The 19,699-nt window shown below is 39.2% G+C and overlaps 1 long non-coding RNA gene across 2 annotated transcripts in view; it reads left to right on the forward strand.

The window, feature by feature from the left end:
• The first annotated feature begins 5,772 nt into the window (after positions 1 to 5,772).
• LOC140713848 (uncharacterized) overlaps positions 5,773 to 19,699 on the forward strand; it is a 102,396-nt gene continuing 88,469 nt past the window's right edge. For both annotated transcript variants that reach the window (XR_012095750.1, XR_012095749.1), the window contains exon 1: positions 5,773 to 5,852. This is a non-coding gene — a long non-coding RNA (uncharacterized lncRNA). The remainder of the gene's footprint in view (positions 5,853 to 19,699) is intronic.

Consider the following 19,699-nt stretch of genomic DNA (forward strand, 5'->3'; position numbering starts at 1 on the left):
CAAACGACACAGTTAAGTTGAGCTGAACTGAACCTTTCTGGATAGTTTCACGGACTCTGCGGTTTGACGTTCAATATTCTGTGTGCTGGTTCACTCGTTTTGTGCAATTTGTTCTTTTATTTACGCATTGGGGGTTTGAGGTCTTCTTTGAATGGTTCCATGGTGTTTCTTTGTTTTGTGGCCGTCTGTGGGAAGGTGACTCTCAGGGTTGTATACTGCATACATACTTTGATAATAAATGTACTTTGAATCTTTGAACAATGCAGAACAAAATGTAAAAACTGCCAAAAATGTGCTGTGCAGAAGTGTGGAAAAATATTTCCCCATTCCATTTCCCTCTCTCTCCTCATCTCCTTACCTGCCCATCACCTCCCTCTGGTACTCCTGCCCTTTCCCTTTCTTCCATGGCCTTCTGTCCTCTCCTGTCAGAGCCCCTTCTCTATATCTCTTTCGTCAATCAACTTCCCAGCTCACTACTTCACCCTTCACCCCACAGTTTTGCCTCTCACCTTGTGTTCCTTCCTCCCCTCCCCTCACTCTCTTTCTCTGACTCTTCATCTTCATTTCTCCAGTCCGGATGAAGGGTCTTGGCCCGAAATGTTGACTGGACGCTTTTCCTATTTATGCTGCTGAGTTCCTCTAGCATGTTGTGTGTGTAAGTACCAACTAGTGTATCTTTGGACTGTGGGAGGGAGCCACATCACCCTGGAGATAACCAATGCATTTCATAGGGAGGATGTACAAATTGCTTACAGACAGTGGTGGGAATGGAACCCAGGCTGTTGGCACTTTAGAGCATTGTGCTAACTGCTACACTACTGTGCTGTCCCAGATGGAAGTGATGTTTATCCGTTCCACTGATTCATGTGGATTAAAGACATCGTGCATCCAAATGAGAATGATCATGGGTTATGGCGTTGTATCCTCGCAACCAATTACTGGGTATACTGACTGGCTAGATATTCCTTTGGCTTATTGAACTTGTAAGATCTTTACACAAAATAGCCTCCACCCTTATCTACACACCAGCAGTCATTGTACTCGGCGTCACTCACTGTAGGTAAACTGCCAAGAATTAGTTTATTTCTTTAATGAAATAACTGCATTATTGAATCTTTTCTAAAGGCAATTATTTTCAAAATTTGTCAGAACTGTGATGAGAAGTAAGGCTAATAATGTGACAGTGATGATATTGATGCACTATCAATAACTCCAAAAGACTGAAAGTAGAGTAAATACTGAAAGGCTTTCATTAGCAGTAAAATGGATCCACGTCCATGTTGTATATCTGTTCTGGACTGTGGGAGGAGCAGTGACACAATTGCCTTTATTCAGGGGTCTGTGGGAGGAGCCACAGTAGCAGTCAGCAGAGGGGCGTGTCCAGACAGATATACATGGTTTACTACAGAAAGAAAATAACTCACTGTGATAAACTAAAATCTGAAATGATATCTCATCTTATAATAATTCCCAAAAGTAAACTGCATTCAAAGACAAAGGCACATTCAAACAAACACAATATACTCCAGGATCTCAGGCAGCATCTAAGGAGAGGAATAAACAGTCAAAGTTTCAAGCTGAGACCCTTTATCAAGACCGCTGACATTCTGAAGAAGCATCGACTGTTTATTCCACTCCACAAATGCCACCTGACTTGCTGAGTTCCTCCAGCATTTTGTGTGTGTGGCTCTGGATTTCCAGCATCTGCAGAATCTCTTGTGTTCACATTCAAACAAAACATGTTCTTCCTTTTATCAAATGCAAAGCTTGAAAGTTAATTTTCATGCTCTAGAGTCACAGCCTCAAAAAGTTACTTTTCCCAAGCAGTAAGGCTAGTCAACACATCACCCTTTATCATTTCATGTCAAAGTCACCTTATGTACTGACACTTCTGAGCCTGGCATCACTTTATGGACAAACAATCAATCTATGTATATAAGCTATCTCATGTATTTATATTTATTATGATTTTTATTATTATATTCTTTATATTATTGTGTTTTTTGCACTGTAGTGGATCCGGAGTAACACACAACAGTGGCTATATTTCATTTGGAGTTTGAAGAGATTTGGTATTGATGCACCATCAATAACTCACTCTGAGACGTAAAGGTGAGGTATCGGCTTTTATTGACTGGAAGAAGGAACGAGCAGTGAGTGACCAGCATACTACATCCTGGAGACAGAGAGGCCGGGCTCAAACCTCCATCACCTTTATACAGGGGTCTGTGGGAGGAGCAGGGGGCGTGTCCAGGCAGGTATATGTAGTTCACCAGAGGTATGTCACCAAAGACAGACAAATTTCCACAGATCTACCATGGCGAGCATTCTATCTGGCTTCAACACCGTCTGGTATGGGGGTGGGGGGCACTGTACAGGATCAAAATAAGCTGCAGAAAATTGTAAACTCACTCAGCTCCATCGTGGGCACTAGCCTCCTCAGCATCCAGGACGTCTTCAAGAAGCGATGCCTCAAAAAGGCAGCATCCATCATTAGGACCTGCACGACCTGGGACATGCCCTTATCTCATTGCTGCCTTTGGGGAGGAGGTACAGGAGCCTGAAGGCACACATTGAACAATTCAGAAATAGCTTCTTCCACTCTGCCATCAGATTTCTGAATGGATACTGAGCCCGTGAACACTACTTCCTCTTTTTGCACAATTTGCTTCACTTAACTTTCAATGTGTGTATATACTGATTTTAATTTACAGTTTTTATTACTATGTATTGCATTGTACTGCTACCGCAAAAACAACAAATTTCATGACATATGCTGGTGATATTAAACCAGATTCTGATTCTGAATTATTTTCTTCTTCTTTACACTTGTGTACTGGAAATGACAATAAACAATCTCAAATCCTGAATCTCGAATAGATCTAGTTATCTAGCCTTGGATTGATAAATGCACATAAATGACTGTTCAATTTCATAAAACACATTTAGAATCAGATTTATTATCACCGGCATATGTCATGAAATTTGTTAACTTACTAGCAGCAGTTCAATGCAATATATGATAATATAGAAAGAAAAAATAAATTAGTAAATCAATTACAGTAAGTACAACATATATATAGAATAGATTAAAAATTGTGCAAAAGCAGAAATAGTACGTATAAGGCGTGTGTTAGCAGAATATCCATATCAATGAGAAATGCAGAAAATATTTAATATGACAACAGCTGATGCTGAGAAATGTAAACATTCATTTACAAGATTTTTAATGTAGCGGGTGCTCACCAGTACAACTTTCTATAAATGGGCAAAAAAAAATTGAATGCAACTGGGGGAAAAAGGATGTTTAAAACATGCTGTAAGTTTATTGTCTGATCATAGAAAGCATGATGGGTCTGTCCCACTCTCTACTAGGAAACAAGCTTATCCTTGTCGGTGAGTCTTCTGGAGTTATGTGAAAATAGCAGATATGAATTGAAACACAAACCAATCTTCAGTGCTTATTATAAACTGCAAGCGGTAAAGTAAATTTAAACGGGCCTGTCCTGATGAAGGTTCTTGGCCTGAAACGTTGACAGTGCTTCTTCCTATAGATGCTGCCTGGCCTGCTGCGTTCCACCAGCATTTTGTGTGTGTTATTTAAACGGACTCACAGACTAAGAGATTGCATCAACCAAATGTCAAGCCAATGCAGTTATGTTAATTACCCTACATCAACTATGGGTTTAAGGAATTTGCACCATTGTAACTATAAATAAGTTCAGGGAAATGTCCCAGCCAAGGGTGCTTGAACATTCAGAGGTATCTCCCATTATAGATACGTTATTCAAAGGAGGCATCATCAGTCCAAAATATTGAATTAAATGATGATATTGTAACTATTGAAACTGTATTGATCCACCTACTGTTACCTTTAATCTTAACGGTATAAAAATATGATGTGCTTTTGGGTTTGTGGGAGTCTTCAGGAGAGTGTCTGTTTGTCATGATGAATAAAGACATTTATATGAACAACTATAGTGCCTTTCCGGCGACTTTGATCACAGTCACAACAATCCTCGGTCAGACTGCAATGCTTAATATGGTTTAGTTTCTGAACAAAAACCATCAAGGACAATCCCAAGCCTTGCTGTTAATGAAGGAGGGTTGGGCATGAGACTAGAACGTAAAAATGCAGAGCTACAGAAATGCCAGCAGAATCTCCAACATCGTCAACCCTTGGAGACAAAGGATACACCAAGCAGACGGGCTACACCTGGGGATAGCTTGAAAACATGGCCCAGGAGGCGTCTATCCTGTTTGTTATACTCAAATATATGAGTGCATTATAAACAATATATCAATATAAAACACTGTGGTCACTTTATTAGGTACACATATACATCTGCTTATTAATGCAAATATCTAATCAGCCAATCATGTAGCAGCAGCTCAATGCATAGAAGCATGCAGTTGTGGTCAAGAGGTTCAGTTGTTGTTCAGACCAATCATCACAAAGGGGAAGAAATGTGATCTAAGTAACTTTGACTGAATCATGTTGGGTGCAGAAAATAAAAAGCATCCAGTGAGCAGCAGTTCTGTGGGCAAAAACACCTCGTTAATGAGAGATCAGAGGAGAATGGCCAGACTGGTTCAAGCTGACAGGAAGGTGACTAAAATTCAAATAACCATGCGTTTCACCAGTGGTATGGAGAACATCTCTACTAAACATGCAACACGTTGAACCTTGAAGTGGATAGGCTAGAGCAACAGAAGACCACAAACATACACTCCCATGGCCACTTTATTAGATAAAGGAGGTACCTAATAAAGTGGCTACTGAGTGTAGCTAGGAATATTTTTTATGAGTTGACGTGGCAGTAGAAACTAACTACCAAGTAACTGGGTCACTGCAGACAGAAGCTTAAACCAACGACTGCAGAACAGAAAAAAAATCTGCACCTGATTATTCTTATTTGCATTCGGGTTATGCCATGGCCCATTTATAGGAGTCGATAAAATATCCACCATTCCACAGCATGGACATATTCGAATTAAATTTTAACAGACTGCAAGGATTCATTTCATTATTTTACCTAAAATATTTACAAAACTAAAATTGTGCTCAACATTGTGCTCACATGGTTATGGTGGACTTAAACAGTAATTTTTCTACATCAAATATCTTTGCTTGGAGGGAGATGTAATTCTTGAATTTCTCCCAGCATAATTTCTTAATGTTAAAGACATTCTTTTTATGGGAGTTAACATAGACCTGATGTTAGAAGGAAGAAGGTCTTTTTCACTTAAATGATCCAAATATTAAATTAATATCCTTCTGCTTTTGTACAATTGGAATAACAGTTTGTGATTTAATATGGAATAAAATGTGTGATTTAGTTGTGAAATGTTTGGGAATTCAATGCAGGTGAAACGCCAGAAGGACTGGACTGTCTATTTAGCAGGAGCAGCTGGCAGGAATCTTAGTGCGGCATAGATTTTAGAATGCAAGTTGAAATATGTAGCTTCACCGTAACATTTGTATTTTTTATGGTAAGTTAGCATCCCCGTTGTCTTGTTAAAATGACAGATTGAATTGGAAAACCATTAATATATCGGGTTTTTGCAACCTGCCTGGATGAGAACAGGACGTCTTTTTTACACTTAGCACGTAAACAATTGCGTGGTAAAAACAACCTTGAGTATCGTACGTTTTGTTTTAAGCCAAAGACTAGGAGGTAATAATTCAAGTTAATTTTTAATGAGGACTGAAAGGATTCACTACTAATCTGCCCTATCCATCTGTTTGCATGTTACTGTGTCTGCAGTGGTGTTGCATATTAAAGAATTGGTTTGATCATGCACCTTTAGATGTATTTTACAATAGAGGTCCTCTTTGCTGAGGTCCTAAGGTAGGTGAACATGATGGTTTTTGATATTTTTAAAGATTAAGTTTTACTCACAGTGATGAAGAAAAACAATATTTTCTTTACCAAATAAATATGAAGAAGATATCTTATTTGAAATCACCGTGGTAAATGTTATTAATTTAATGCAGAACAGTTAATATGCAGTATAAAAATGTCATTTAACCCTTGATTCTTAAAACACCCTCTCAAAATCTGACTTGTCTTTTACTCAGATGCTATGTGACTCACTGAGCAATGTTTTTGAGTTTAATACTGGTGGAAGCAGATTTGGCTATGATTTTAAAAAGAGAACTAATAAGGCAGTTGGAAGTCAAAGGTTTACATTGTCATGGGAACTGTGCAGAGGAATGAGTTTGATTGGATAGTCTTTCCAAGTGTTAGTACTGATACAATAGGTTAAATGGCTCTGTGTACTGTATCATGCTGCACTAGGATGGTTTTATTGGGACTGATGTGACCTGAGACAGCTACTTGCATAAAGGTGTTGATTTGCTGTTTACCTGATGGGAATATTTCTGAGGCACAAGCTGATAGATAGGGAAGAAAGTGGAATATTTGAAGCTGTGCCATCAAAATGTTGAAAATAGGAAACAGATGCACTAAGAACTAAACTGAAATAAATAATTTTCAAGGATCGGCATTATTTGCCATATATATTTACATGTATTAGGAATTTTCTGTGGTGTGTTGGTGCGACATGCAACAAAAATGATAGTTCAACATTTACAAAGAATAAAGAGTTATATAAAGGTAAATTGGGGTAATGTATGGATATGGAACTAAATGTGCATGAAATCATAAATTTCAGCATGTATTTACAATGTAAACAGCATTATAAAATGGTTTAAAGTGTTTACAGTGTGGTGCAGTGATGGGGTAATAAATAGAGGGGGTGGGGGAACGAGAATGGTTGATCAGATTAACTGCCTTGGGGAAGAAACTTTTAAGACGGAGTGGTTTTTATTTTAATAGCTCTAGAGTGGTTTGCAGAAGGGAGTTTTGGAAAAGTCAGTTTGCAGGTTGGGCAGTGTCTGCAATGATTTTACTGCCTGCTTCTTTGTTCTGGACACGTACAAGACCTGCAGTGATGCTAGACCGCAGCCAGTGATGTGACAGTTCACTGTAGTTTTCATATATTGCGAGAAAATGCTGCTATAAACTATACAGTAATGGCAGTTCATTTGGAAATTCTTCTCCATTTTTCCCTCATTTCTTTCCAATATACTTCCATTTTCCATGTCCTATGATTCATGCTGCACTATGACACCTTAAACATTATCCAAATGCTCCTCTTTAATCTTAATTTTGGTGGAGAGTTATGATGTGTATTTGAATATACATAAGGGATTTCATTGTACCCAAATCTGCTAAATAGTCACCACGAATTGGGGACCTTGGTTGCCAGTACTAACAAAGCAATGGTTACATCTCATGCTCCCCTACCCAAGATTTCTAACTGGAAGTTGATATCTATGAATTCATCACAGTCACAGAGTCTTAGAACACTGCAGCACAGAAGCAGGCCCTTTGGCCCATCTAGTCCATGCCAAACTATTCTTCTGCCTAGTGCTACAAACAGCTCCCATCCATCACCACTTCTGCTGACAGCTCATTCCACTCTCACCACTCTCAGATCCTCAACTCTTGGCAAAATCCTTATAGATTTTCTCTGCACTCTTACATACTTATTGATATTTTCATCTTTCCTGTAGGTTGGTGATCAAAACTACACACAATACTCCAAATTAGGCATCACCAATGTCTTATACAGCTTCAACACAACTTCCCAATGCTTGTACTCAGTACTTTGATTAGTGAAGACCAATGTGTCATTTGCTTTCTTTATGACCCTATCTACCTGTGACACCACTTTCAAGGAATTATGAATCTGTATTTCCAGATCCTGTTTGTTTGGTACCCACTTGTTTTCTATAAATAAGGACCACTAATTGATTTATGTGGGCCCAGCTCAAACACGTCTGAATGTGTTAGCATCATTCAAAGTTAATAAACTGTAACTTTGCTGAATTATAAGTGATCATTTGTGAGGAATTTAATTTTATAATTTAGTTAAAGGGAGTTTAAATAAATGGTAGTCCTCTGCGAATGGTTCTGGGTTGTGTGTGTGTGTGTGTCCGTGTGTCCAGCATCTGCGGAATCTCTAGTGTTTATGTAGGCACCTTTGCACCTTCAACATGTATTATGAATAAATATATCATTCAGCAGTCTTCCAAAAATGGTGGAAGTGGCAGTGGGAGACTATTTCATATCAGGAGTTTTCAACATAAAATAATCCTCCACCGTGTGTAATTCCTCCCAATTAATCAGGAAACAGACATTCTCAAACAATTAGAAAACCAATACAGTGGATTCTGGTTATTTGTGCTATCGGTTAATTGGGACAACCGCTTATTTGGGACAATTCTTAAAGAACAAAAAGTAATGGAGAAAATAGTTGGGATTCTTTTCATTTATTTGGGACACTATGCTGCTTAATTGAGGCAGGAGATTGTTGCTGAAGTTTCTAACTAGCGTTAGTTCTGTGCGCTTGTTAGTTGCTACACTATGCTTAGACCCAATGGTTTTTAAATAGCGTCAGTTGCATGTGTTTGTGTTCATAAAGCAGTGAATTTTGTCACTGATAGTTGGCGAGAGATAAGCAGTAAGACAATTCAGAACTGTTTGCTCACTGCAGTTTCAAGCACTCAGGCTTGGAGTTACCAGAAACAGCCAGGAGTGAAAATGAAACAATTTCACTACTTCAACAAGTTAGGGACTATGAAAAATTTGAAGGTATCGGCAATAATCTTGAAAGTCACAATGAAAATGAAGATGTTGAGGATACAATCGTCAAAACGTTGTGTGAACATTGTCCATTATCTGTACTAGGTGCTTACACTGATTTCGTTCACTTACAGTCAATCAAAAGAACACAGTGTACATTCGATGAATTCCTCCATCTATTGTAACTAGATGTAACTATTAGGAACTACAGTTTTATAGTATTTTAGGAGCATTATTAGTGTTCTGTTCTAAGTTTCCACTTAAATACATAAATTGTTACTCAGTTAAATGATAGCATGTCTTTTTTTTTTGTACCTTTTTAACTATTTCCATGAAACTTCACCGAATTGGAGCAGCCACTTAACTAGGGTAAAACTTGCTAGTCCTGATGAACTGGAATTCACTGTTTTTCTTTTTGCACACTGGGGGGGGAGTTGATGTTTCTCTTTGAAGGGATTCCATGGTTTTCTTCGTTCCCTGGCTGTCTGGAGAAGACACATCTCAGGGTTCTATTCTGCATACATACTTTTGATAATAAATGCACTTTGAATCTTTGAATTTGGGTGGTTTCCTACAAGCCTACTCCCTTTGCTATCAGGGGATTGTTCTTTAACCTTTATGTTCTTTTACCTTTCCCTTCATTCCTCCTCATTCTGCATTTGCAACAGAATTTTGTACATTAATTAAGTTGGATCGGAGCTTAATGAAAAGCCATCATTTTGTTCCTATATAGTCCAAGTGATAACATTTCATTCTTTTTGATTAAGGGGAAGCAGGGAGCGTCTTAGCTATTTGAATGTGACTAAAATGTGAGCTTAAATAGTAAAGGGAATAATATTGGAATAGCAGCAGATTCCCCAAAAAACATTTTTGACATAACGATACCCTATTACTACAACTCACCTCAACCAAATTAATAATGTTATAATATAATTCCTTGTAAGCAATTTATCAGCGGTCTCTTGATAAGCCCATTACTATTTTAGTTTTAATGGAAATAGTTCTTCTAAATGTGATGATATATAAAATATGCATTGTGGTATAACCATAAAAATGATCGGAAATCAGATAACTGACTTATCTATTTAATAAAATTGCAGTATGTTTAATTCTTAAATTGGGAAAAAATAAGCTATAAGAAATCCTTGATAGAATCCATGTAGCCCTCAACCATTTTAGCAAAACATTACAGAGCAAGAGTAATTTATATCACTATCACTGGTAGGAGAGACAGTATTATTGATAAACCTTCGCTCCACCTGCCACAACAGGCAGGATTTCCACCTATGATGATTATAATTTTATTATCAGTTTGCATGTTGACATGTCGGTCCAGTGCCATGATGATGCCACTCTCAGGCTGTTGGTTAGTCTCTGTCTGGTTCTGTCTAGTTAGTCTCTAACCTGAGGACACGACAGCGAATTTTCTAACTTCCAATAATTTCCCTTAACTTCTCCACATGTTGTCTTCTATTTCCCACTCTGGGCCCCCTCTTACCCCTTCACCTGCCTGTTACCTCCCTCTGGTACCCCTCCTCTTTCCCATCCGATTCCTCCTCCTTCAGCTCTTTAGTTCTACCAATCACCTCCCAGCTTCTTACTTCATCCCCCTTCCCCATCCACCCACCTTCTGCCTTAAATGGCTTCACTCATCACCTGCCAGCTAGTACTTCATCCACTCCTCCCACTTCCTTATTCTGGCTTTTACCCCCTTACTCTCAAGTCCTGATGAAGGTTCTTGCCCTGAAATGTCGACCGTTTATTCCTCTCCATAGATGCTACCTGACCAGCTAAGTTCTTCTAGCATTTTGTTCCGGATTTACAACCTCTACAGAATCTCTTGTGTTCATGATCAGCCCGATTAAGCCCGCTGTGAATATTTAACGATAAATGTGAAGATAGGACATTCAGTTAAAATATGATTATTCAGAAAACAAAAATCTTTTCCTTTTTTTTCCTCTAGGGTTCTTGAAGCCTAAAAATTGTATATATTATTGTTGAGGCAGGGTACACTTCACTAAGCTGTGGATTTCTCAGGAATATGATAGTCAATCCTGGCTAAGCAATATCATTCTTTCAGAACTTCTCAAGCTGATTATCCCATTTACCTTATCCCTCACAATCACGGTTTCTGATAATGTCATTACAAGAGGTGACTGGGAAAGACCATGGTTATCAGAATCAGCTTTAATATCATTGGCATATGTCATAAAATTATTATTTTGCAAAAGCAGTACAATGCAATACGTAATTATAAAACGCTATAAATTACAGTAAGAGACAGTATTGTGCAAAGGTCTTGGGTATGAGTGTATATGTAAAACTTTTCCACAGTACTGTTTTTGTCAACATGGAGCGGAGAGCGAATTTGTAAATCTGGCAGAAGCAAAGTACGTTGGGAATGATGAGGGTGGAGCACCACCTGAGGGGTGTGGGATAGGTGGCAGAGAAGGAGTGTCAGGATTGGATGTGGCATTGGTGCAAAGACACCCGGCCCGAGACACCAGCCAAGGGCATTTGATTCCAAACAATTGGTTTATTGGTAATTACAGAATGTCTCTCTGGTGCTTCCCATTCCCTCTCCTCTCCCTTCCTCTTTTCCCAACCATGATTTCCCCTCTTATTTAATCAAATAAGTAGTGCAGAAAGAGAAGAAATTAAAAAAAAATAGTGAAGTACACGGGTTCATTGTCCATTCATAAATCGTATGGTGGAGGGGAAGAAGCTGTCCCTTAGACATTGATTGTGTGTATTCAGGCTCCTGTACTTCCACCTTGATGGTACAGATGGTAATGAGAAAAGGGCACATCCTGGTTCACATATAGTAATAGTCAGAGGTTTCTGAAGATTTTATTCTCCAACCAACATGACATTTCGTTAAGATGGAACAATGACCATATGGCTAAAGTGGTGTGCAAATTGGTTGTCTGTAGAAGGAAAATTCGGTTCTCGTGTTGGGACTGTGCCAGATGCAAGTGCTCAGAGTTTGCCCAGTAACAGATCATACAATTTGTCTGCTAATCACAAATGCATTATCCTCAGTGGGAGCATAACAATGCTTAAAAAGTCTATTTTCTACTTCCTTTTATTGCTTAAAATGATTCACATAAAGGCAAATAAATACAAGATATTATTACATAATGACATAGCAGACTTTCTTTATGAGACTAATATAACACATCTTGTTTATAGCTTTCTAACAAAAAGCCAATATAAAATACAACCTTCTTAATCTATCTGTTCTCCCCATTAAATAAGCCCTCTGTTCCGTTCCAAGTGCAGCATTCGTAAGAAAGGGCCCTTTCAATGGATCTTTGACTGACTAGAAGATCATAAAACAAATTGTTTAAAATTGAAATATATTTGCCTTTACAATTTTTATCACAAAACATATCGTTGGTTTTAACACTTGTCAGAGCCTGATATACAATCAACATTCTGTACAACTTAATGTGAAGCACAGTAGAGTGATATTTATAAATGCTGGCCCATAATGGCCAAAATATGAAATGTCTGTCAAAAATAAAGCTTTGTTTTGCTACTTTTGCATGTATAGCAGTTTTATTTAGCACCCACGGAAGTGATACCATTCTGGGCTTATACATGCTTTTCCAATTAATCTTTATTTGATGGGTTTTATGTTCTCAATTATTTTCAATGCTGAGTGACCATCATCTTGTAAGTTATTTTAGGAAAGACAAGTTATCAACATCTTCTCTACTATTTATCACACTTTCGTTAAGTGCAACCAAGTGGGCTAACATTTAATATTGTCCAAATTGGCAACCATCTCACTGGTTTAGAAAAATGACTTCATGTTATTTAGAAGCTTTAAGAAGGTTAAAATATGCCTTTCTGCCTCTTCAAACATACACATTGATCCCTGGACAATAAAGCAGGCCCATTTCAAGCCTCTACCACGTCAAGTCTCTAATTTGTTGCTAAGTGGTGCGTGATAATGGGCTGAATTGACTTGCCTCCCTACAGGGAAGTGCATCATTTCTGATCACTGCACCCCCTTAACTCAGTGTCAGAGTGACACACTGAAATGTGGGGCTTTGTAGTGTTGAAATGCACAAGAATAATACGTATCCGGACCCCTATCAGGGTGATACATATTGAACAGGTATAGATCATATGCTTTCAGCTGCTATAATTAAAGGAGACTCATTTGAGAGAACAAATATTGGAGATCTGAAACATAAAGGACGGCCAGTAGCACAGCGATTAGCATAATGCTATTGCAGCACCAACGGCCTGGGCTCAATTCCACAGGGCGGATACAATAGGGTCTTTTAAGAGACTCTTAGATAGGTACATGGATCTTAGAAGAGTAGAGGGCTATGCAGTAGGGAAATTCTAGGCAGTTACTAGAGTAGGTTACATGGTCAGTACAACATTGTGGGCCGAAGGGCCTGTAATGTGCTGTAGATTTTCTATGTTCTAGCTGTCCGTGAGGAGTTTGTACAATCTCCATGCGGCTATGTGCATTTCTCCAGTTTCCTCCTGCATTCCAAAGATATTCTGGCTAGTAGGTTAGCTGATCACATGAGTGCAATTGGATGGTGCGGTTTTGTGGGCTGGAAGGGGGCTGTATCTCAAAATTATTTATTTATTGAGACAAGGCATAGAATAGGCCTTTCCCAGAAATCCTTGGAGTTAATCCTAGCCTAACTTAATCCTAATCACGGGACAATTTACAATGAACCATTAACCTACCAATCCGTACGTCTTTGGACTGTGGGAGGAAACCGGAGCACCCGGTCATGGGGAAAATGTAGTAACCCTTTACAGGCAGCGGCAGGAATTGAACCCGGGTCACTGGTACTGCAAAGTGTTGTGCTAACCACTACACTGCCATGCCACCCCAAATTATACACAACATAACTTTACAAATTGCTGACGTCCCTTTAATCCTTCCTGAAAACGCAGCTGCTCACTACAAGAACATGGATTTGTGATATACCACTCTGTTACAGAGCACAGTTCAAAACACACTTTAAATTGTTTTGAATATTGCAAGCATCCTGGTAACAGTTGGTTTGAGTAATAGCAACAGAATTAATTATACTTCATTTGCCGTCTTTAACAGTATTGACCAAACTTAAGAACAAATGAGAAATGCTTATCAAGCTTGAAGAAACTAATCCATCAGTGGCACAATTTAAATTCTATGCAGTTCACTTATTAATCAAAGTAGCACATACTATCCTATCTCCATTTCCCATTAACAGTCATTAAGCATCAGTGCTGATTGAAGCAATTTCTTTTTGGCTCACAACCTCATTTCTCCCAGAACCTTCTCTACAGGAAAACAATATTACAGAAAGAAAGAAAAGTGGGAGGTGTGTATTTCTTGTTTTGACCTTGACATCTTTCACACAAAAAAAAAACCAAGAGGAAGCTCTACTGGCAGCAGCCTACCTGCCATCAAGGGCATACACTCGGTGGCCACTTTATTAGTTACCCCCTGTACCTAATAAAGTGGCCACTGAGTGTATGTTCATGGTCTTCTGCTGCTGTAGCTCATCCACTTCAAGATTCGAATAGTTGTGCATTCAGAGATGCTCTTCTGCACACTACTGTTGCAACGTGTGGTTATTTGACTTACTGTTGCCTTCCTTTAAGCTTGAATTGGTCTGACCTTCTCCTTTGACCTCTCATTATTAAGGCATTTTCACCCACAGAACTGGTGCTCATGGACGTTTTAGATTTTTTTTGCACCATTTCATGACGGCTGTTCTTGAAAACCCCAGGAGATCATCAGTTTCTGAGACACTTGAACCATCCCATCTGGCGCCAACCATCATTTCACAGTCAAAGTCACTTCAATCACATTTCTTCCCTTATCTGATGTTTGTTCTGAACAACAACTGAACCTCTTGACCATGTCTGCATGCTTTTATGCATTGAGTTGCTGCCACATGATTGGCTGATTAGATATTTGCATTAACCGGCAGGTGTACAGATGTACTTAATAAAGTAGGCTTTGAGTGAAATGTGCTGGGGAAAAAAAAGGCCAGCAATATCGTAAATATCAATATAGCAAAATATCAGTATCACCCACCTTGCTCATGCACTGCTTGTTCCATTCCCATCAGGAAGTGGCTATGTAGCACCCATGCCAGAACCAACAGACTCAAAAGCAATTGCTTCTCCAAACCATCCAATACCCAGCCCACCACCCTTGCCATTCTACATTCACATCACCCAGTGTCACTTTATGTACACACAAACAGTCTGTGTATAACAGTTACTAGTACATTGTGGTTTATAGGATTGCTTATATTTATATTTGTTGTCTTTTTTTTTGTAATTTTCTTTATGCTCATTGCGTATTTTTATGCTGCATTGGATCACTTAGTTCTCCTTTACACTGAAGAATCACAATAAACAATCTTGAACCGCAAATGTAAAATCTGCAGAAGTTGTCAATGGCAGTTTAGACAATGATGTCTTTGAGCTTGTGTGCTCTGTTACTTGGTTTGTAAGCTGACTATTAAGGCAGCATTCTACTCCCAAATTCGGTCTGCTGTGTTCCTTAGTTCGGGGTAAAAGCACAATCTCAAAGCACCTTTAGAGCTGTTAATAAGTGGGGAAAAGATACGCGAATCAAACTGTGTCCTAAACGCTGTGAAGAATGTACAGAAGAGTGTATAAATAGACAGGCACACTGCAAAAACATCTTAAGTTATGTATTAGTGTTTTGTGTTCTGTAAAGATTCACAATTTGTGTGATGCTACATAAACTGTTACTAATTAGTGACATATCGGCTTTTGTAATTAGTATCTATGTATGTCCAAGCATCGGGTCAGTAGTAGATAATTTATACTCAGACAATATTGTTGAACCAATTCAGCCTCAGGCAAATCGCTCTGCTGGGCATTGAAGGCCACATGTTACCGAGGTGGTAAATCCATCTCTTTCAAATGCCAGCGCAGAAATTTATTAGAGACAAAACAACATTTTGACCAATATTATATACTCACCGAAAGGTTATATTTAAACAACAGGGCCAGGGGCTCAAACAAATGGGCATTCAAGTCTCAAATGTGAAGACAGTGAGCCCCAGGGTTCTCAGTTTATTGAATTCAGCTGCGTGAGGAACTCCATAACTCCTGTATTTGGGCAGCAGAGGATGACATAGAAATATTACAGGAAAATAAAAAAAACCCTGCAAATGCTGCAAACTGCTTTTGTAGTACCTGTGGAAAGAGAAACAGTTAGTGTACTTGGTCTGTGATCTTTCAGCAGAATAGTTGTCCTCGTCGTCATCATATGTGTCGTATCGTATGATGTGGACGGTTTTAGTCTCCATGACCATGATTGTTCTTAGCAATTTTTTCTACAGAAGTGGTTTGCCATTGCCTGCTTCTGGGCAGTGTCTTTACAAGACGGGTGCCCCCAGCCATTATCAATTCTCTTGAGAGATAGTCTGCCTGGCGTCAGTGGTCGCGTAATCAGAACTTGTGACGTGCACCAGCTGTTTATACGACCATCCACCACCTGCTCCCATGGCTTCACATGACCCTGATGGGGAGGCTAAGCAGGTGCTACACCTTGCCCAAGGGTGACCTGCAGGCTAGCGGAGGAGTGAAGCACCTTACACCTCCTTTGATGGAGATGTATCACCACCCCGCCAACCAAGAATAGTCATAGCAATGTTATAATATTTTTGGGGGTAATTGGACCCACTATTGGAGGTGAACCCTGTGATAGCTGAATCGAAATCAGCAAGGGATTTTACAGATACTGGAAATCTTGAGCAACCATGAGAAATCATCTTTAGTCATGAAGATGATTTCAGGATTGAAGTGACAGTTTATTTTCCTCTCTATGGATGCTGCCTGGCCTGTTAAATTCCTCCTGCATTTTGTGTGCATTTGGTTGAAATTGAAAAAGTTTGCCAAGTCTAGATGATATAGTTGTGGAAGGAAAATAAGAACAAGTAATTCTAATGATGATAAGTGATATTGTTTTTTACTTTTTGTGCACTCAATTAGGAATCAATCCAGCCTTTGGAAAGTTACTGAGAAACACCCCTTTACTCTAGGTTCAAAAGCTCAAAGCAGCCTTGAAAATATACTTTGAATATTCAAAATGTTCTTAAAATAGCAGGAAGACAGAGCCAGGAGTAAAAACAAATTTACTGTAAGTTTGTATTTCATTGTCTGCTATTAGTAGAAATAAACAAAGATTGTTAATAAGATCCAATCCCTGACAAAAATCCATTTCACTATTTTCCTTATGACTTGGGAGAAGGCCCTTCAGCCCATTGAATCTGGGCTGTCTCAGTACAAGTCGTTGGCATGGCTGCATTTGGGAGTATTGTGTGCAGTTTTCAAAGATTCAAAGTACATTTATTATCAAAGTCCATTTGCAGTATACAAACCTGAGATTTCTCTGTTGCAGGAAAGAAATGGTTTACCTGGAGGAAGTGCAGACAAGATTTACGAGGATGTTGCCAGTTTCAGGGAGAGTTTGGCCAGGCTGGGTCTTCATTCCTCGGAATGTAGGAGAATGAAATGTAATCTCAGAGAAATGTTTAAAATTATGAGAGGCAATGATAAGGTAGATGATAAAGCAATTCCCCACAGGGGGCATAGACTTAGGGTGAAAGGGGAAAGATTTAAAAGAGACCTGAGAGACAACGTTTTTCAGGCAGAGGGTAATAAGCTGCCGGTGGAAGTGGTTGAGGTAGGCACTTAGATAGGCATGCATTATAGGAGAGCCCTGGATTGAACTCTGGAAGTTGGGTCTAGCTCATCAATGTGGACTTATTAGGCTGAAGGACCTGTATCCATTTTGTATTGCTCTAGGCTTCGGCACTATTTCCCTGCTGATCTCTTTGTTAATCTCTCGGTGAGTGGATGGTTAAATTTCGACAGGTGGTTAACTTTCAGTCTCGTTCAATTGCCAACTGAAGTTCGATAGCACTTCTCACAGGGGTGCAGGAGCAGGGGGGAGGAGTGTGGAGTTGGATGGCCCCAGAGAATTTCACACCAGCAAAATGAGGTGCCAGGTTAACTTCAGATGTTTCAGATGCTCGGATGTTTCCTGCTCTGTGTAGGTGGGGGCATTTTCACATGGAATTTTTGGTTAATGTTGTGGGAACTCCTAATTCCTGGACTTTGCATGCTGGGAAATGGATGTTCCCAGGAGGAACATCTGAATGGATAGTCAATCATGGATTTTTTTTTAAGACCACAGTCTGAATGTCTCCTTGGTAGTTCAATACTCATAATGTTTTACTGTTTTGCTGTTGACATCCTGTACATTACAGCTTCCATTCTGGCGGCAGATGTCAGTGTGAATGTTGTCAGTCAGAAAATACTGAGATAACTGTCACTCAAGTGGATTAAACTTGAGCGATATAATCATTGTGGATTTATTGTGGAACCATTTGAAATTGATAACTAAACGGTCCTTTGTCTAGTGTATTAGGTTAAAATCAAAAATGAATTCTGAATGATTTTTTTCCCCTCAAAGAGATTGGATTATTCAGGTTAATCAAATTTAAACCTGTATATGAATTATAAAGCTTCCTCTGAGATGCCTTTCTGTTGAAAGGGACTGGAAGAAAAACTCCACATTAGGTGTAAATGCTTTTGTCTCTTTCTTATGTTACTAAGAATACCAGTGTACTCTGAATCTATCAGCTCAAGTTAATCTTGCATTAAAGACGTTACCTTGGAAATGGTTACAAACCACTACATTAAACTGACAAGTTTAGAGTAAAAGCTGCCAAGAAAATGCCTTCTGCAACTGTCTCCTCGAATTGTGCCGTGCCCGACTTATGCTGAAGAAGGTCCTCGTTTTATCAGCGTAACGTAGCTCGGGTAATCTTTTGAACCCGGATGTACGGAGAATCAACAAGTAAAAAAAGTGCAGGAGGAACCCGGCAGGTCTGGCAACATTTATGGAGGTGAACGAGTGGTCAGCGTTTGAGGCCGAGACCCTTCATGTTTATTTCCCTCCGTAGATGCTGTCTGACCTGCACAGTTCCTCCAGAATTTTGTGTGTGTTAATCCAGATTCGCAGAACCTCTAGTATCTCTGTGATACTGAGAACCACTTCACATGGCTTATGCTGATCTTCAGTAATTTTTATGTACATGAATTAATCCGTTTGTTAATGTTAGAGTTAAAATTGGGCTCCAGCTATTTCCTCCAATGGACATCGTTAAGTACTTGTTTATTACTCTTTTCTCAAGTTCAAGTTTACCATATACATGCACGCGAAACAACGTTCCTCCAGACCAAGGTGCACACTGCAGTACATATAACTCACACAAACACACACAAAGTGATACTACCACAAGTAAATTAACAAATAATAAAATTATATTCCAGAATATTGACATTTAGCATAGGATGCATTAACAACACAAAGGAAAAAGTAAACAGTACTGGCACTTCAATGTGATGAGACCTGGGGGTTCAGTAGTCTTGGGGCCTGGGGGAAGAAGCTGTTTCCCATCCTAACAGTTCTCATCCTAATGCTATGGTACCTCCTGCCTGATGGTAGGGGGTCAGAGAGATGGTGGGATGGATGGGAGAGATCCTTGACCATGTTGAGGGCCATGTGAGTTATTAGGACAAAAATAAAATGATGCGACAAAAATAGTGAGCAAAAATGGCAGTGGATGTTGTTTTCCATTTCAACTGGAAATGAGTATGTGAGAAATTGATGGAAGAGAGTGCATGTTTTTTACCAATGGAAAATCACTGTTAGAGACCTAGTGAAATAAATACATTTTTTAACAAGGGATAACTCGATTGTACTCTAAAATTTAATTTATCAAGATTGTGAAGGTTATTCAGTCAGTCAGAAAGTATGGTTTGCACATTGAGTGGACACAGGAAAAGAGTGTTAGACGAGGTGGAGAGGTGTTGTGGGATGACGTGGGAACAATGTCACTCATGGAACAAACTAATCCGGGGAGTAGATCTACTCCATCTGGTGTGACTGAGGGGAAAGTGCCTCCTGGTGAATATGTCCAGTCAAGATGGTGAAAGTAGGCATAATATACAACATAGGACAG

This window comes from Hemitrygon akajei, chromosome 20 (genome assembly GCF_048418815.1).
Source record: "Hemitrygon akajei chromosome 20, sHemAka1.3, whole genome shotgun sequence".
In the NCBI taxonomy this organism is placed as follows: domain Eukaryota; kingdom Metazoa; phylum Chordata; class Chondrichthyes; order Myliobatiformes; family Dasyatidae; genus Hemitrygon; species Hemitrygon akajei.